The 21,281-nt window shown below is 37.7% G+C and overlaps 1 pseudogene; it reads right to left on the reverse strand.

Moving 5' to 3' along the window:
- The window catches only part of LOC117818661, a 39,795-nt pseudogene extending 26,125 nt beyond the window's left edge, over positions 1–13,670 (reverse strand).
- Positions 13,671–21,281: the final 7,611 nt, after the last annotated feature.

Here is a 21,281-nt window from a genome sequence, read left to right on the forward strand (position 1 = left end):
TTCTCTCTGTATCAGTTGTAGTTTGTTTACAGCAGTGGTCCGCGAACCATAGCGTGGGGGTCCATGAAATAATTAGGATGAATTTCTAATAAATTATAAAATTGTGCTGCATCATTAAAAACACCATATATACAGATTTACTGTTTTTTAAAGCTCTTAACAGCCTCACTCTTCCATACATCACTGATCGCCTGTCATTTTATGTTCCAGCCCGATCACTGAGGTCCTCAAATGCTTCCCTTTTAAATGTTCCTCATGTGTCTCACACACACAGAGAGAGAGCTTTCTGTTTTTATGGCCCTAAGCTGTGGAACTCTGCCTCTGGACATCAAATCAGTGAGCTCTCTGTGTGTTTTTAAAAGTAAACTTAAAGGTGACATATCACGCTTTTTTCATCAACATATATTGGTCTAAGAGGTCCCCAAAACATGTCTTTAAAGTTTATGCTCAAAAAAACACTTTGAAATCAGATTTTGGTCTGCCTGAAAAACCCTCTTCTTCAGTCCTCCTCAGAACACTCTGTTTTCTCTCTGACCACGCCCCCTCAGGAAGTGGATGTGGCCTCGGCTCTCCAGCACGTTGATCTAATGTTTACATGTTGGCTGAATATACACGGCTGCTCACAGACCCGCGTTACTTCAACCCTCTGAATCTGATCCAGAATCTGATCCTGACGGAGAGGCGCCTGCAGCAGGACCTTTCTGAAGGATTGGTCACAGATTTAGTGTTTCTTGTTGTTTTATTTATCAGTATGTAGACGTGTGTCTTGGTACACAGCTACGAACATGTAGCTATGTGGCTATGCTAACTAGCGCTAACACTTATCCATGATAAATAAAAATCATCCACTAGATCTTCAAATCTGCAGACGTGGGGAGTAAAACCGACCTCTGCCAGAAAGGCAGCGGGACCTTTCTGAAGGATTGGTCACAGATTTAGTGTTTCTTGTTGTTTTATTTGTCAGTGTGTCTTGGTACACAGCTACAGCTAAAGCTACAGCTACAGCTACAGCTATGAACATGTAGCAATGTGGCTATGCTAATTAGCGCTAGCAATCATCCACTAGATCTTCAAATCTGCAGACGTGGGGAGTAAAACCGACCTTTGTGTTTATTATGACAGCCTACAACTAGCATGCCTCCCTCCTAAGCTCCTTGTTAGCACACATGTGTGCAGGGAATGAAAAACGGAGGAGGGGATTCAGTATTATTTTATACAGTCTATGGGCTGAACAAGCTCCGAGCTCTGACTCCGTGACAGACCGGATATTGTTGTGACGTAACAAAAACACGGAAGTCTGAAACGGCTCGTTTCACACACATTTACAGAAAGGTGGAGAAATCAGAACAGGGGCAGAATGGATTTTTTTAATTCTCGGGGGGTTTGTAGACAGGGACACAGATTTCAGGTAGAGAACCATTAAAAAGTCCATTTTGCATGATATGTCACCTTTAAGTCATCTAGCTTTTAATTTGGATTAGTTTATTTTAGCCCTGGACTGCATTATTATTATTTTAATCATTATTTCAACATTTTTTTAATCTTATTTATAAAATGTAATTCTTTATTTATCTTATTTATTTCTTGTGTTCCTCTGATCTTTTTAACTCTGCCTTTTTTTTTACTTTTCTTTCCACTCTTACTTATTTTATTAATTTTACTGTGTTGATTTTCTTTTATTTTGAAGCATTTTATTTATAATAATGCCTTTTATAATTTTACCATTAGTGTTGTTTTCTGTCTCTGCTATTCTGTGAAGCACTTTGGGCTGCATGTTTGTATGTATGAAAGGTTCAAGGTTTCTTTATTATCCCTGGGGGGGAATTTGTCTTTCAGTCAGCGGTGACACAAACAGAACAGTACAACACCGACATCAAAACATTCAAGACGGCAACAACAACAACAACAACAACAGTAACAACTGGAAACAGTTATGCAGCATTATTAAGCAGACTAGCTGCTGTCGGTACAAAAGAGTTCCTCTTCCTATTCGTCCTGCTATTCGGCATCGCAAATCTTCGGCCTGAGGGAAGCCGGTGAAATTCAAGAAAAAGAGGACGGCACGGATCAGCCACGATGGACCAGGCCTTGCTGAGGGTCCTGGCTCGGTGGAGGCTTGACATGTCAGGCAGGGGTGTGCCCGCAACCCTGCTGCATATCTTGACTCTGGCCTGCAGTCTATTTTTGTTTTTTAGACTTGTTGACCCGTACCAAGACACCATTGAAAAGGTTAAAAGCGATTCAATAAAACAGGAATAAAACATCTTCATGAAAGTCGTGTCGACATTAAAACCCCTGAGCTTCCGGGGTTTTAATGTTTAATGTTTAATGTCTTTAAGGTGCTTTATAAATAAAGTTGAGTTGAGTTGAGGACCATTTGTGCCAATGAAACCAGCATATTGTGCCCATTACTCCCACCCTGGTTAGCTTTGGGCCAATAGAAACTGATATGAATGTGACACATCAATCTGTCACGGATCACTCATTCACACATCACTCCATCACAACTGTTCCTGCTACTACTTAGCTTTGCTCACTAGCCTTCTTGTAATATTGTTTTATCCAAGATGTTACATTTATTTATTTATTTATTTATTTATTTTTTTTAGGAAGCAGGGATGTTTTATTTTCTTGTAGAAACTCAACTGTCATTAATCAGATTCAGGTATTAGAAGAAGTTAATCAAACAAATGCCAACAGTTAGAAAGGAAACATTTCTGAATCAGCCTCTTAAATCACAAAGTGAAACTTGTTGTAATGGATGAAATACAAAGAAAAAAAAGGGCAAAAAATAATGAGTTTACTTATTAAGGTGCACAATGCAGTTGATATTGAATACATATAAAAAAAAATAGGCATCCAGTATTTATAAGTTTCATATTCTATTAAGACTCTTGGTTCTTCTCAAAACTCACACTCACATCTAGATCTAACACTGCTATTATTATTATTATTATTATTATTTTTTTTTTTTTTTTTGATGATGTTACATTTATTTTTAATCTACTTTTATTCACTCATTGTTTTTTTTGTTTTACTGATTTTAATTGTTTTATTGTCTTAATTTCTTTTAGTAGTTTCTCTTTTACACTTTTTTTTTTAGCTGTTCCTCTTGAATTGTCTTGCCAGCCCATATACCACCGCACCGCAACTGCCCCGCAAATTTGACCAATCACCTTAACCTCAGCCGCTGTACGTCATCGGTTTCGTCATCAATTTCACTTCCTTGTTAGCAAGAGAAGGCAGGCAGAGCAGTTTGAAAATAATGCACATTTTGCCATTTGCAAATTAAACACGTAGATGTGTTAAGAGCAGCTGATGTTCTGGGAGTAGAGCTTGATTTCGTGACCTGCCTGAACTAAAGCTGTGCTCAGTGTATGGGACGTGAGCTCACGAGTCATGTGTGCAGTATGTACCGTTAAAGTATGCAGTAGATATTTTGTGGTTTCAGACAGCCACAGTGTCTCTCTGGGATACATCCTAAGTAAGCCGTTAGGATTCCTTCCAGCAGCTTTTTCTAGTATGAATATGTCATGATGGCTGTAACTCACCACAGCATGTCGGCACGTCCTCGCTCTCTTGGCTCCTCATTGGTTTGTTTTGTTGTGATGTCACTCTCAGGTGTTTGCTCAGACCAAACTCTTCCCCCAGCAGGTAGAACCATCCAGTGACGGACTGTCAGCATAAGAATTTAAAGGTCATTCTGAAAGCTGTTTGCCAAGCACATTGCCAAATAGATGCCAGTGACTATCACATAGCATTTCCTTTTTGTCTGTTCAGTATGATGAATTATTAATGAGCTGCCCCCTCAGTTACTATATTCATGTTTCAGAGAGATGTTAGGGACAGACGATCCACATCAACATTATTGATCTGAAGCTTCCTGCTCTCCGTTTGCCAGATTATGTCTTCATTCTTGTAACTTTAACTTTAACTTGTGTGTGTGTGTGTGTGTGTTTGCATTTCTGAAACTGGGCTGCTATGTAGATCTATGGTAGGTCAACTGACCTTAGGAGAGGAGACAAGAGAACCAATCCCAAAGCTCATACAGCCAATCAGCTGACTGCACCTGAGGAGACAGACAGACCAAAGACGACACAAGTTTGTAGTTTTGTGTGAGTTTAATCCCGCTCCTGCACCTTAACCCTCGGTATAACATTTACACTGAAGTACAAATCCCAGAAGTCTTAGCCTCTGGAGTCTAAGAGAGTCGAGTCATGTCCATTGAGTAGCAGAAGGGGGCGGGGCTTCAGCTCTGATATCATCACTTACCTGTTGAACACTGAAACCAGCAACCTGCTCCTGATGAGGTCATTACCAACACACCTGGAACACAAACACACGCTGGGTTAATAAAGAGGGTTAACTCATCACCAAGTTGTGTTAAATACTTGACTCGGATTGGTCCAAACCCAGAATAAAGCACCGCCAGGGACAACCTGATCACACACACACACCATATCAAATCATCCAAGTACTTTTCATCTCTGCATGTGTGCCTGTTGACACTGTGGTAAAACCATTAGAATGGAATGGAACAGAGCAGTACAGAATGGAATAAAACCATAGACTGTAAAAAATATGGACGTAGTATCCGTGACGTCACCCATCTGTTTCTGAAGAGCTGTTTTGAGACCAATCGGCTGCGGCAGCCATATTGCTTCTGTCGAGCCAGTGTGACGTAAAGAGGCGGGCTTTGAGCCTCCTAGCCAACAGCTGCAGTGTTCCCGCAGGCAGCTGTGCCTCTCATTGGAAGACTAGTAATCTCAATATCTTCGAAATTACCAAATTAGAAAAAAATTCACCCCCCTCACAGTGAGAGGACATTGAGAAATTAGCTATTCAGACTACACTCATCTTTTGTACCAGGCTGTAAACATGTTTATTTCTGCTGCAAAGATCGTCTTTTCCCCATTCATGTGTATGTGACTTCCGGTACTTCCGGAGCCAGCCTCAAGCGGATCCTCAATGAACTGCAGCTTTTAACACTTCCGCATTGACTCATATTTTTAGACCGGAGGTTGCCGCTTGAATAAAACTGAACGGAACAGAATAAAATAGAATGGAAGTAAATAGAACAGAGTGAAATGCTATGGAATGGAACAGTGCAGAATGGAATGGTAAGGAACGGTTAAAATAGAGCAGAGTGAAACTGTATGGAACTGAACAGAAGAGAACCAAACAGAATGCAAGGGAACAGAATGGAAAAAAGAATGAAATAGAACAGAATGAAATAGAACGGAATGAAACGGTATGGAATGGAAATCAACAGTACAGAAGGGAATGGAATAGAACGGAATGAAACGCTAAGGAATGGAATAGAACAGATTGAAATAGAACAGATTAAAATAGAACAGAATGAAATAGAACAGATTGAAATAGAACAGATTGAAATAGAACAGATTGAAATAGAACAGATTGAAATAGAACAGCATGAAATAGAACAGTTTGAAATAGAACAGATTGAAATAGAACAGAATGAAATAGAACAGAATGAAATAGAACAGAATGAAATAGAACATAATGAAATAGAACAGATTGAAATAGAACAGAATGAAATAGAACAGAATGAAATAGAACAGAATGAAATAGAACAGATTGAAATAGAACATAATGAAATAGAACATAATGAAATAGAACATAATGAAATAGAACAGAATGAAATAGAACAGATTGAAATAGAACAGATTGAAATAGAACAGAATGAAATAGAACAGATTGAAATAGAACATAATGAAATAGAACAGATTGAAATAGAACAGAATGAAATAGAACAGATTGAAATAGAACAGAATGAAATAGAACAGATTGAAATAGAACATAATGAAATAGAACAGAATGAAATAGAACAGATTGAAATAGAACATAATGAAATAGAACAGATTGAAATAGAACAGAATGAAATAGAACAGATTGAAATAGAACATAATGAAATAGAACAGAATGAAATAGAACAGATTGAAATAGAACATAATGAAATAGAACATAATGAAATAGAACAGAATGAAATAGAACAGAATAGAACAGTACAGAATGGAGTGGAACGGTACGATATGGAATGATACAGAATGGAACAGAATGAAATAGAACGGAATGAAATGATATGGAATGGAATTGAACAGTACTGAAGGGAATGGAATGGAACGGTACGGAGTAGAATGGAACAGAACAGAATGAAATGGTTCTGACTGATCAAAGCAAAATAACAACAGAACAGAATTCTCATCAACAAAATCAACACCAGGAACAACCTGATCACACGTCATATTGCTGAGACTCATAGTGAAGGTGAAGGCATATCTCCCTCCTAAGGATCTAGAGAGAGTTGTACATGCCTTTATTACGGCTAGGCTTGATTATTGTAATTCTTTGTATGTGGGCTTAGACATGGCGTCTATTCAGCGCCTGCAGCTTGTACAGAATGCGGCAGCTCGCCTCCTGACTGGCAGGAAAAAGAGGGAGCACATCACACCTGTGCTGCGTGCTCTCCACTGGCTCCCAGTCCGTCACAGGATTGATTTTAAAGTTGCACTTTTAACATACAAGGCCCTAAATGGATTGGCACCATCCTACTTGGCTGATCTTCTCCATGCTCACAACCCAACCCGAGCACTGAGGTCAACAAACCAGCTGCTCCTGGATGTGCCTAAAAGTCGCCTTAAAACCCGGGGAGACCGAGCCTTTGCAGCAGCGGCCCCCAAGCTCTGGAATGGCTTGCCACTCCAATTAAGATCGGCCCCAACTGTTGAATGTTTTAAATCTTTGTTGAAGACCCATCTCTTCTCTTTGGCCTTCTACTCGTGAAGAGGACATTAATATCCTGTTATGTTGTTGTTTATTGTTGTCTTCATGTAATTTTTACTTTTTACCTTGTAAAGCACTTTGGCCAACACTGGTTGTTTTAAATGTGCTATATAAATAAAGTTGACTTGACTTGATCACACATCATATTAATTTAATCCACATAAAGTAGTCCGTCTCATTCCCCCTCTGCCTGTTGACACTGTGGTAAAAACGTTATCAAAATAAAGTCATAAAGCCCAAAAGATATACTCAAATAAATAATAAAACCTTAATTGATGCATTAATCAATATTTTGCGTATTTATATTTTTAGCTGGTAACCCAGCAGGTTAATGTATAGTGAGCAGGTTGTCTCAGGCTCCTGCTTACCCTGCTGGGCACCCGCTCACCATACATCATCCCTTACATGAAATCCACATTCTTTATTTTATTTAACACATTTTATGCATGTAGACCTTTTGTATTCACTTTTCCTTTTCATATTTTAGCACTTTATGCTAATTCACTGTTTAGTTTTAAACCCCAGCACAGCGATCATGTACAGATGTACAGACCAAATCAGTACATCTTCATATCTGGAGAACATCAGGAGGAGACGTTTGAGCTGTTGCATAGTTCTGTTACATTCCCAAGATGGTATTTGACCTTAATATTCAGAACGGCATACTTAATGAGGAGTAATTAGGCAAAGAAATGTTTGGGGCTGAGGTTCATTTCTGTCTTAAAGAGACACCGTCTCATTCCTATCATATCATATTTAGCAGGACTCAGTCTCTGCAGCTCAACTAACTGTTGTTGCTTATACATTTAGTGGTGTTAGGTATACTTCAGCATGATTGTAGGAACAACAGGAATTATGCTTTCATGCACATTAATACTTATTTATTAAAAATCAATCTTGTTTTTATTTTTTGTACTCTCGTATAGCAGCTAAAAGATCACTTTCTTTATTTTAAGTAACATATTCTCAAATTTGAACCTCCTTTTATTTTTTGGGGCTGACTTTTTTGTGTGTGTGTGTGTGTGTGTGTGTGTGTGTGTGTGTGTGTGTGTGTGTGTGTGTGTGTGTGTGTGTGTGTGTTTTACAGTCTTACAGTTTAAAGCGGTGGTTGTATTCTGGGTTCTTGTTGTTAAGGACTGTCGGCGTTTTCATCCTAATTCTGCGGTCGAGTGCAGAGGTCACCACCAGCTACAAACACACAAACACACACACACACACAGAAACACACACACACGGACACACACACACTTTTGTATTAGATTAATTAAAAAGTCTAATTTTTTATGCCTATGAGCTTCTTCAGGGAAGGCAACTCAAGCTGATCTACACTGACAAGTTATGAACACATGACAAATATTATCTGGAAAAAACAACAAAAATCATAATGTTAAATAAATAATTAAATAAATAAATATAGAAAAAATAATAGTAATAAATTAAATAAATATATAATTGAAAACACAATTAATTAATACATAAATAAATATACAAATATATTATTAAATAACTACATAAATATAAAATTAAATAAATATATAACTCAATAAATAAATATATAATTAAATAAAGATATTAATAAATACATTGTTAATAAATAAATACATAGCTACATAAATAAGTAATTACATACACAATGAAATACATTAATACATTAATAAATAAATAACTAAATAAATACATCTATGGATATATGCATAAATAAATAACTGACTTAATGCATAGATAAATAAATCCCTTTTATCACAGGTCTCTTAAGGTGAGTTTTTAGATGAGAAACCACTTCCTGTCACACTCCACACATCCTGACCTCACCTCTGTACGTCTTACCTTGACGTAGGAGTCACATGACCTCTGAGATTTTCCCATCAGCCCCCTGGCCTCGTGGACTGCAGAGAGACAGAAGGAAACACCACATCAGCTGTCATTGAACTGTGAGGCTGATATCCTCTCTCTGTAGACTCTCTGCTCAGGTGATGACTGGCAGATATAATCCAGGGTGTCTTTAAGTAACAGTTGAGTAGTTCTTGATGAATGTTTGGATACATGTTTTTTTAAGACCCCCAGAGTTCCTACAAGAGGGCCCTGGAAACCCAAGAAGACTCTGCTGCCTCCTGCTGGCTGACTAATGAACTACCAGCTGTGTAGTCCATAATCCAGCGAGAGGACTGAGGCTCATTTCTTTAAGTGGTGACGTGTGACTAGTTAGTCAAGCCTTTAGCCCTGCTTACAGTAAAAGCTCTCTTCTGATTGGCTGCTGCATCACTTACTGTATACAATGAGCTGCCCCGCCTCTGGGGTTATTGACAGCCGCAGCTGACCTATCAGGAGAGAGAAGAGAGACTTGATTGACTTTGATTGATTGATTTGTTATGAATCTATTGGTTAATTGATCTTTATCTGTATTCATTGAATGACTGGTTTCACCTCTCCCTCTGAAAACAGACGGGTGAATCTTCCTCCTCTTCCTGGTCCTGGTCTCAGTCCCCTCCTCAGACTTGGTTGTGATCATTTGTTGTCCTCCATCCACTCTGTAGGGCTCTGGACCCAGGGCTTCCTCAGACCTCTTGTTGCTGGTCCTGGTCTCTGAGGACAGATCAGAGTCCAGACTTGCAGTCCTAAGTGCACCTGCTGTAGACCTGGATCTGGCCTGAAACAGAGACCCTGTCAGAGTCTACCTTTTTAAAGATGTGTGCTCACATAGGTTCCTTTTATTCTACTGACCTCAGAGTTGGACTGTCGGAGCAGGGTCGGTCTCCTCTGGTCCAGCTGGGTCTCAGCGGATCCTGAATCAGCCCGATCATTTATTATAACACCCTTATCCGGTCTAGACCCTCCTCTGAGCTCTGCAGTCTGGACTGAAGTCTTGATCCTGGTCTTCCTGATCTGGGCTACTTTGACTTCAGGTCTGCAGGACTGTATCGCAACAGACCTGAATCCAGATCCAGTCCTGATCCTGGTCCTGCTTCTGGTTCCAGACTGTGAACACCTGACAAACACGATCCCTGTTATTGATGACTGATCGGTTATTGTACCTTTAATGATGATGAGGATGATGATGATGATGATGAAGAGTCACCGTCTGTGCTCTCTCTGCAGAAGTTCTCCTGGATCTGTGTTCTCATCACAGCCTCCTCCTGTCCTCCTCTTCCTCCTCCTCCTCCTCTTCATCTCCTCCTCTTCCTCTTCATCCTTTCTGCACCTCCTCTTACAGGCTGGAGGCTGAAAGTGGGCCTCCTGGTGCAGCTGGAGGACAGCTCCACCAGAGGGCCTACAAGAGAATCAGAGCAGCAGGTGTTTACTTCTAATGTGACCACCAGGGGGCGCCACACACTGACTGTAATTACTGCAGCTCCCTCAGGCGCAGCTGCATCTCCTGTCCTGAACCTGCCTGAATGAACGCTCTAAGCTTCCTGTGTCTTATTCTCACTTTGAAACTTTGACACATAAAAAAAATGTAGAAGCAGCGACAGGCTTTAAAGTTAGAAATGAAAAGCTCTCTGCAACGGTCAGAGTTTTCTGTTGTGGCTCATAATGCAGCATTCTTATAAACTGAGACTGTTTCTTGAGTGGTCTTATAGTTCTGTATCCACCAGAAAAGAAAGGGAAGACTGAACCTATATATAGGTATGTTTTAGGCATTAGTGAGCAATAATTGTGAGAATTAAAGAGAAAATATTAAAATAAAAGTCAAAATTAAGACATAAATTATGATTGCATGTCATAATGATGGAATACTTATTAGTTATGGGTCACATTTTTACCTTTTTTTGACTAAATATCCTGATTTTATTACAAAAAATGTCATGATTTGGATTTTTTTATCTAACATTTTAACATATCCCATATGAATGACTTATCACATAAACATGGCTTAATATGACATCACCTTTAACTACATCTTTTGGATTGAATCGTTCTATTTGATAATGTTGACTTTTAATCTCACAACTTCTCTTTTCCTAGAAATAGATTTTTAGGATTTAAATGGTGAACATACTTTAATTGTTTGTCTTTCATATCTGTTTTTTAATTAACTTTCAGGATTGTATTCGATTGTTTCAGTCTAAATAATAAACATGTATTTTTTACTCTTACTTGTATCTTACTGTAGCTGTTAAAAAAGTAAATTTCAATAAAAATCATTAAAGTATATCTCATTTTATCTCTGAATTTCTCCTTTCATTTCAAAAGAATGTGGACTATCATACAGTTACATTTTTAATATCATAATTTGACTTTCTGTCATAATTCCCTATTTTTTTTTATCATAGTATTGATTGATCATTGTATACTTTTAACCTTCTTTTCATAATTTCAGTTTTTCCTGATACACTCTCATTCTCATAATTCTTACTTTTTATATCAGACATTCGACTTTTTTTGTTTTTAACATTTTTATCAGACTCAGCCAACATCACAAAACAATAATGCAGCCATCAGACTCAGAGACAAAACAACATAAACAAGATTTTTGAAAAAACTTCCATAGTCAGAAAGCAAAGATATAAATAAATAGATAGAAAACAATTAAAAATAAGTGAAGACAAACATACAAAATAATAACAATATTAAGTTTGTAATGATTTACACTAAATTAAAAAAAAGTAATAATAGTAATAATAACAACAATATAAATAATTGTATAAATAGTAATTAGAATAATAATAATAACAACAACAACAACAACAACAACAACAATAATAATAGTAATAATAATAATAGTAATAATAATAATAGTAATAATAAGAATTATAATAATAATAACAATAATAATTATAATAGTAATAATAATAAGAAGTATAATAATAATAATAACAATAATAATAATAATAATAGTAATAATAATAATAATAATAATAACAATAATAACAATAATAATAATAATAATAATAATAACAACAAGACATTCGACTTTTTAAATCAGAACCATTTCATACTTCCTCATAATATAAACTTTCTATCATAATGTTAAATTTTATTGCATTATTTGAGTTTAAAGTTTTTTATTTCAACTTTTTATTTCATGATTTAAACTTTTTAAATCATATTAAAGGCTCATATTCTCCTGATTTAACCCTTTATCCCATACTTATGACTGTTTATCTCATAAACTTGCTTCTCCACTTGTTGAAGGAACTTTCTGTTTGCGTGCATTCTGGCGCCCCCCAGTGGATAAAAACGATATCTCATATCTGTTTGTTGATTTCTGTCCTGAACCACTGTGAGTGGTGGTCTTGTTTGTTTTGGTTGGTCATACAGAGGCCACAATGTTAACTTCAGTCTGAATCATGAGCTGTGAAAAACTACTTACTGTAGCTTTAAAAAACATAAGTTACCTTCATGATACATTCACAGAGGAGCTGTTTTCATACATCAATTATTCAGCAATTTAATTATTTTTCTTTCTTCCTTTTAGTGGGACTGGGGGATTTCTGGATGAAATGCATGCTGGGTAATGTATGCTAACACGCCTGCCTGGTCTGATATTTAGTTATGAAGCTGTAAAAGTCTCTCCCTCGTGAACCGCGTTAATGAATATCTGAAAACAACGCAGAGATCTGCTTCACAGTTTGAGTTTCAGAGAGGAAAACATCATCAGAGTCCAGACTGAGGACAAAACATGAGAAATGAGCCGTAACAGGAAGTGAAGCTGCAGCTCGTCACACTGATTGAAGCTAACGAGGGGGATTAGCAGATTAACACACACATGCACACACCCCACAAACACACATATTTGCTCCTCACATTCCTGTTTCTGTTAGTTTCATCAGTATTTTATTAAAAATCATCAAATGAATGAGCAGCTACATATGATATTTTATATCTCTATGATCTATAAGTTACTCTGACTCTGATTTAATCATCTCTAACGAGGACACGCAGGAGGCAGCATGAGCAGCAGGAGTTCAGACGTCCACACGCATCATTCCTCAGGAGACATATAAAACATCTGATTAAAGTTTGACCTCTTGTCCTTTATTTAAACTGATAAATCTCCTCACTCTATCTTTGAAACTTGTGAAACATTCAGCTCTTCAGGCCTCCAAACTCTCATTAAACCGACTGAAGCAGGAAACATAAGCGTGACCTCCTGATCCGAGCTGACCTGAGTAAACACGACAGCTCTGAGAGGTCATGAAACACACACTGCTGAATCAGAGCAACATCAAACTTCATGTTCCTCTTCATCCTGTCTCTATTCATCATTAAAGACTTCTTTAAATCTTTACTTTTTATCAGAGGATTCAAAGATGAGTGAAATAGGTCAGTAAATCATATATTCTCACATTAACTTTCTTCTTCTTCTTCCTTTGAACACACTTCAGTCAGGATTTTTAGCTTTAAAGCAGAGAAACAAACATTTTATAATCTGTTTCTGTTTATAACATCAACATTCAACTTCCTGCTTCATTAAAAGGATGTGCACTTAAATCCTGACACCTCTGAGGACGAATGAACTCCTCACTTTCTTTATTTCTTCCTGTGGAAACTCATCAGATGCATTTCAAATGATCTTTTAGTGCACATTTTAAGGGTTTTAATGCTCTGTTTGCATCTGATCTCTTTGCACTTTTTACAGCAGTGATGTTAAAGTTCCTCCTGATGCTGAAAGTTTAAATGAATGAAAGTTCAGTCTCACCTTTTTCTGGTGTAAGGATACACATCCATTAAAATCCCACCTCACTAACTACCTAACTAACTAAATCAGTCCTCTATCTAACTAACAGTCTAACTAACGGCTCCTCTCTTGTCTCACTTTCTGCTCTAACTCAGTTTGTGTTTCTTCAAACTTTCCCTCTGGAGGAAAAAATTCAAACCTGGAGCAGATTTTCTACATGGACGAGTTCAAACCAACACACTGAGCTGCTTCCTGTCGACTCTTTCAACATAAAAGCTTCATATTTATAAAATAAAAGCAGAGTTTTATCGCAAATTTAGAAATAATGAAGGTAAATATTTACTCAGTCGCTGCAGGAAGTTGTGAAGGACTCACTGAAGATATTTTTAATGGATGCAGCTTAATGGATCACATCATCTCAGAAAAGTTCAACAGACATTTTGAGTTGTATGTAAACATGAGAAAGAGTCTTTAAGGGGCACTGGTGGCCTAGTGGTCTAAGCGCCCCACGTATACAATGCAAAAACTCAAAATCTTACCAAGTGAAATTCTCATTTTTAGTCTAAATGTCTTCTCCCACTTCATTTAAGATAAATTTACTGAACAAGTAACATTTGAGCAAGATAGAGGGACTTGTTTTAAGACATCTTAAATATGTTGTTCAGTCAAATAATCTTGAAATGATCTTGTTTTCAGTTTTAATTTAGAAGAAACAAGGTCCATCCATTGATAAAAGAAAGAAGGAAAGAAATGAAGAAAGAAAGAAAGAAATAAAGAAAGATAGAAAGAAAGAAAGAAAGAAAAGAAATAAAGAAAGAAAGAAAGAAAAGAAAGAAAGAAAAAGGAAAGAAAGAAATGAAAGAAAGAAAGGACGAGAAAAGAAGAAAGAAAAGAAGGAAAAAGAAAGAAAGAAAGAAAGAGAGAAAGAAAGAAAGAAAGAAAGAAAGGAAGGAAGAAAGAAAAGAGAAAGAAAGAAGAAAGAAAGAAAGAAAGGAAGGAAGAAAGAAAAGAGAAAGAAAGAAGAAAAAGAAAGAAAGAAGGAAGAAAAGAAAGAAGAAAAGAAGGAAAGAAAAGAAGAAAGAAAGAATGAAAGAAAGAAAGAAAGAATTGAAAGAAAGAAAGAAAGAAAAAATAAAGAAATGATGAAAGAAAGAAAGAAAGAAGAAAAGAAAGAAAGAAAGAAAGAAAGAAAGAAAGAAGAAACGAAAGAAAGAAAGAAAGAAAGAAGAAACGAAAGAAAGAAAGAAAGAAAAAAGGAAAGAAGGAAAGAAAGAAGGAAAGAAAGAAAGAAAGACAGAAAGAAAGAAAGAAGGAAAGAAGGAAAGAAAGAAAGAAAGAAAGAAAGAAAGAAAGAAAGAAAGAAAGAAAAGAAAGAAAAGAAAGAAAGAAAAGAAAGAAAGAAAGAAAGAAAAGAAAGAAAGAAGAAAGAAGAAGAAGAAAGAAAGAAGAAAGAAAGAAAGGAGAAAAGAAGAGAAAGAAAGAAAGAAAGAAGGAAAGAAAGAAGAGAAAGAAAGAAAGAAGAAAGAAAGGAAGAAAGAAGGAAGAAGAAAGGAAAGAAAGAAGGAAAGAAGAAAAGAAAGAAAGAAGAAGAAAGAAGAAGAAAGAGAAAGAAAGAAGGAAGAAAGAAGGAAAGAAAGAAGAAGGAAAAAGAAAGGAAGAAAGAAGGAAAGAAAGAAAGAAAGAAAGAAAGAGAAGGAAAGAAAGAAAGAAAGAAAAGAAGGAAAGAAAGAAAAGAAAGAAAGAAAGAAAGAAAGAAAGAAAGAAAGAAAGAAAGAGAAGTTGTTGTTTTTAAGGTTGGGTTTCAGTTTTCAGACACTGTTTCTTTAAATCAGATAAATATTCATCCTCTACATGCACACAATGAAACACCTCCTTTAGAGCAGAGCTGTCTTCTCCTAAAGAACAACATGACTGAATATTAGTATATCCAGCTCACTATGAGAAGACATTATATCTCAACATGAGACAATTCAACTTTGTCATCTTATTTCAAGGACAAGATGGTCTTAAACCTAGAGAAGTGCCGCTATAATACAACTCAGATTAAGGTGAATATATCTCAAATGAAGAAGTTGACATGAAATGTATTAGAAAAAAAATCTTTTTTTGGGTGAAAATATATTAATTGTTATCATTCCTGTCTTATTCTGAGGCACTAAGCTTATTTTAAGAAATCTTACCTAGCAAATATTCACTTATTACTGCTGGTTCAACTCCTGGCCAATCAACCATTTCCTGCATGTTTTCCCCCGCTCTCTACTCCCCACATTTCCTGTCTCTCTTCAGCTGTCCTATCATTAAAGGTAAAAAAGCCCAAAAATATAACTTTAAAAAAAAGAAACAGTCTTAAAAAGCACGTCAGGTGATCTGTCAGCTCAGTCTGTAAGCTCTTTTTTGAGCCTCTTCTTTAATCAGATTTTATCGGCAGTCCTGTCTCTTTAAAAAAAACATTTGTACCTGAATTAATTCACTTTCATGATCTTATAGAGCTCTCTTAAAGTCATTCTAAGTATTTAAAATGTTTGTTCTTTCTCAATCTTTGTTTTTCTTGTGTTTTTACGACCTTCCCTCTCTCTGACTCGTATTTTAAAAACTGTTCTTTAAAGCTACTGTAAGCGATTTTTGCTCCTTATCAATTCTGGCCATCTGCAGCCGGTCGCTTTATTATTTTAATCTTTACCCACACGGCTGTGATCTGCCCCTTGTTTTCCTTTACTTTGAAAAACCCAGCTGAGTTTCCTGTGTTGTTGATGCTACCTTAAGTCCACATGTGTTTGTCATTAACAGAGAAAGAGAGAGAGGGGAGGGGAGGGGAGGGGAAGGGGTCTGTCTCCACAGCAACAAACCAAACTGTAGTCCTATAAGTGAGAATTTACAGTTCAGGAGTTTCTTGCTTGTTAAGGGGACAACACAAACATGACTGTGACATTTAGGGGTTCATTTATATCAGAGTGAGTGACAGGATACTCTCAGATTTATTGTCCAGTTTGTTTTCAAGTCACTGCAAATTATTTGAAACAAGCCATCAGAGCAGCTACAACACGAGTGAGTCACGTTGAACCTGTAGAGTCCAGATATGTCGGTTAGCTCCTCTAAATGTGCTTTCTTGAAATGAGTCGTCTGTTCCTGCAGACTCAGAGACAGGAGGAGGAGGGGGAGGAGAGGGGAGTGTTTGTTGAAGTGGGTTGGAGGGGTGCTGTGGGCTGGCAGGATGGGAGCACAGAGACCAATTACTCAAGCAGACATGTTAGTTTCTGTTGGAGAGGGAAAGAGGTGAAATGAGCTGCTCAGGAGGATTCAACAACACTCCAGTTTAAACAGAGGGAGGAGTTTAAGAGAGCGGGGGGGGGGGCACTAAGATATTCAACTCAAGCTTAAGTACGGTTACTCTGAGGAAATCATCCTTCAGTAGAAATAAAACTACCAATCTGTGAGTATACTCAAGAATACAGGAGAGGATTACAGACACTGAAAGAGTTTTTTTCTTTTGGTAATGTCAGGACAGTAAAAACTAAAAAAACCTGACATTTACAAAATTTTATTCTGAGTTTACAATCAGGAAAATGACTTCATAGAACTCTGAGATTAAAGTCTGAAATCTAAATTTAAAGTAAGAGTTCTAGGATTAAAGTCCAAACTCTGAGATTAGAGTTTGAATTCAGAGATTAAAGTCTGAATCCTGAGATTAGAGTATGAATTTAAGATCAAATTCGTAATTCTGGGATTAAAGTCTGAATATTGAGATTAAAGTCAGAGTTCTAGGATTAAAGTCTGAATTCAAAGTTTAAAATCGGAGTTCTAGGATTAAACTCCAAACTCTCAAATTAAAGGTTGAATTCAGAGATTAAAGTCAGGATTCTCAGATTAAAGTCTGATGTCTTAGAAAAAAGTTGAAATTCTTGGATTAAAATTGGAATTCTGAGATTAGAGTCAAAATTCTGAGTTCACAGTCAGAAATCATTAAAGACATTGAATTCAGATTTCTTCTTCAAAGTTTAAAGAGTTTGAGGCCTTTTCAAAATGCTGACTCAACTTAATTCTCCATCGACCCAGCAAGAGGCAAAGAGGTGGGCAAGAATTAAGGCGGGCCTTTAGACGCTTTGCTAACAGCTACAGTGTTCCTGCCTGTCAGTCAAGTCAGCTGTGCTTCTAATTCTGCCAAACTCTTTACCTTAATATCTTCAACAGTGAGTGCCTTAGAGAAGTACGTTTGAATGTTTATTTCTGCTGTGAAGATCGGTATTTTTAAAAGGGTGTGTATGTTGTTACCGGTACTTCCAGTGTCGGCCCCACTCTCCCTCCCAGTGTCCAGCTCTATCCAACATTCCCTACTGGAGGTCTAAAACTGGACTGATGCCCAGTTCTGATAGTGTCCTACATGTTGTGAAGAAAATCAGAGCTCCTCCGGTCCGGTCACATCTAGGGCACGTTTAATCTGAAAACACTGTACATCCCTGGTTTCCATGCTGGATGTTACATCACCGTGAAACCTTGTGCAACAGGATTTGAGGCACATTTTCTCTGATTTGGCCGCAGAGTCGGAGGTTTAACCCAGTCAGAGCAGGAAATCCACAAGTATTTTCCCAGATTATTCATATGACATCATCAGAAACAAAAAATAGTAAAACTATCTTACCAATCATGTTTATAATTATAGTGAGTCCATCAGAGTCTGTTATCATAGCTGTATCCATAGCAACAGATGGCTTTGAGGAATAGCAGACCTCAGAACTCAGTGATTAACCAATCAGAAGCAAGTATGTATCTCAAAAGTGTAATAAATGTTTGATTTTGAAACTAAAAAAGTTGTGTAATGCTTTAAAAAAACAACAACATGAGGTTTTGGTTTAGTAGCATGACTGGGTGTGACTCTGTAGTGGAAGTCACTGCATTAAAAACAGACATGACTCTGTAGTGGAAGTCACTGCATTAAAAACAGACATGACTCTGTAGTGGAAGTCACTGCATTAAAAACAGACATGACTCTGTAGTGGAAGTCACTGCATTAAAAACAGACTTGACTCTGTAGTGGAAGTCACTGCATTAAAAACAGACATGACTCTGTAGTGGAAGTCACTGCATTAATAACAGACATGACTCTGTAGTGGAAGTCACTGCATAAAAAACAGACATGACTCTGTAGTGGAAGTCACTGCATTAAAAACAGACATGACTCTGTAGTGGAAGTCACTGCATTAAAAACAGACTTGACTCTGTAGAGGAAGTCACTGCATTAAAAACAGACATGACTCTGTAGTGGAGGTCACTGCATTAATAACAGACATGACTCTGTAGTGGAAGTCACTGCATAAAAAACAGACATGACTCTGTAGCGGAAGTCACTGCATTAAAAACAGACATGACTCTGTAGTGGAAGTCACTGCATTAAAAACAGACATGACTCTGTAGTGGAAGTCACTGCATTAAAAACAGACATGACTCTGTAGTGGAAGTCACTGCATTAACAACAGACATGACTCTGTAGTGGAAGTCACTGCATTGACAACAGACATGACTCTGTAGAGGAAGTCACTGCATTAAAAACAGACATGACTCTGTAGTGGAAGTCACTGCATTAAAAACAGACATGACTCTGCAGTGGAAGTCACTGCATTAAAAACAGACATGACTCTGTAGTGGAAGTCACTGCATTAAAAACAGACATGACTCTGTAGTGGAAGTCACTGCATTAAACACAGACATGACTCTGTAGTGGAAGTCACTGCATTAAAAACAGACATGACTCTGTAGTGGAAGTCACTGATTTCCACAAAGTCAGGTTAAAACTGAATCATGCAAAGAGGAAACCATATATAAACCTGATCCAGAACCACAGAGACTTCTCTGGACCTGAGCCCGTCTAAGATGGACTGAGGGTAAGTGGAAAACCGTCCTGTGGTCTGATGAATCAAACTCTGACATTGTTTTTGGAAATCCTGGACGCTGTGTCCTCCGCTCTAAAGAGGAGAGGGACCACCCGGCTTGTTATCAGCTCACAGTTCAAAGCCAGAGTCCCTGATGGTATGGGGATCATCAGAGTTCATGGCATGGGGAGCTTACACGTCTATGAAGGCTCCATTAATGCTGAACAATGTATACAGGTTTAGGAGCAACATATGCTGCCATCCAGACAATGACGTCTTCAGGAGGACCTTACAGATTTCAGCAAGACAACGCCAAACCACATTCTGCACGTATTACAACAGCATGGCTCTGTAGTAGAAGAGTCCTGGAGTCCTGACCTGTCACCCACTGAAAACACTTGGCACTTAATAAAACGTAAAAACTTTTCAGTTTTCAAAATTAACTTTCAAACTCCAGAAACTGGTCTCCTGGGTTGACAAACGTCTACAGAGTGTTGTTAAAAGAAGAGCTGATGAACCCGAGTGTAATCATGCTCCTGTCCTATACTCTGAAATGTGTTGCTGGCTTCAAATATACATTTAGTTGTAATTGTGCAGTGTGTGTGTGTGTGTGTGTGTGTTTTATTAAAGCGAGGTCATTGTGTCGCTAACTTCTTGTTAGCGCTCTGTAATGTGTTGTTAGTGTGTTTTCAGAAATCTTGTTTGTTTAGTGTGACAGACTGCAGTAAATCTGCAGTAAACTGATCAGATTATCACAGCATCACGCGTCTCTCTCTCTCTCTCTCTCTCTCTCTCTCTCTCTCTCTCTCTCTCTCTCTCTCTCTCTCTCTCTCTCTCTCTCTCTCTCGCCCGGCGACCCAGCAGATGGTCTCTGTCTCTCAGTGGATCTGTCTCTGTTTTCACGACCATCTGATCACATAATGCATCTGTAGACGAGCAAACACTTTAATTTGGGACTCTTTCATCACTAACTGGAGCCTGAGAACAGCAAGGTGAGTACATGGATCATAAATGTGAAATTTATATGTGAGTTTTTCTTCGGTTTAATACGAGAGCAGCTTCAGTAAAGACTCCAGGTTTGTGCTTTTGTTTCAAACTTAGCCAAACTTCAGACTGTAGCTAAAGTTTAAAGTATATCAAAGATGTGATGCTCAAATTGCATCTGAACTTCAAGGCGAGACTTTATTCTTGTTGTCTTTTCAAGCACTCAGACATCCAACATGTGTTTCAATCTCCAGGACAGCAACTAGATAAATCTTCTGCCTCCAGATTTGACTTCAGTGTCCTCAGAGACATTGTTTTGACGGCTGAATGAGCTTTCTCACATCTCCAGAAGGTTTTAAGCTTTCAACGTCAAACTGGTGAAATATAAAAGCAAAAGAAGATCATGAGATGTGCTCAATTCATGTGATTGATTATTGTATTTCCAGCTCCATGAATGTTCCCCTCGCAGAGGAGACTAACAACTCAAATGTTCAGGATGCTTTAGGAGGAATAATCAGTGATCCATCTTCTGATCTCTGCTCTGTTTGTTCTGATGTTTGAACTCTGAACCCGAGGTCAAAGGCTGATGTTGAGGTTAAGGGTACATGCTGAAACTTAAAGAGTCCACCTTCTTCCTAATGATTCAAAGTGAGATATAGGGGCGCTGGTGGCCTAGTGGTCGAAGCGCCCCACATACAGAGGCTACAGTCCTCATCGCAGGGTCAACCATCTCCTGCATGTCTTCCCCCGCTCTCTACTCCCCACATTTCCTGTCTCTCTTCAGCTGTCCTATCAAATAAAGGCAAAAATGCCCCAAAAATATAACTTTAAAGTGAGGTATAAACAAGAGCTGGTGTGAGTCTGTTGGTGTGACATTGAGGCGTTTAAAGACACACTAGGTGACGATCAGTCAGGTAAAGTGATTGTGACAGAAACAGACGCTCAACACCCCCTGACCGGCTGCTCAGCTTTACCTCACAAGTCGACACAAAGAATTAACAAGTCATTAG

Source organism: Notolabrus celidotus, chromosome 9, assembly GCF_009762535.1.
Source record: "Notolabrus celidotus isolate fNotCel1 chromosome 9, fNotCel1.pri, whole genome shotgun sequence".
NCBI lineage: Eukaryota > Metazoa > Chordata > Actinopteri > Labriformes > Labridae > Notolabrus > Notolabrus celidotus.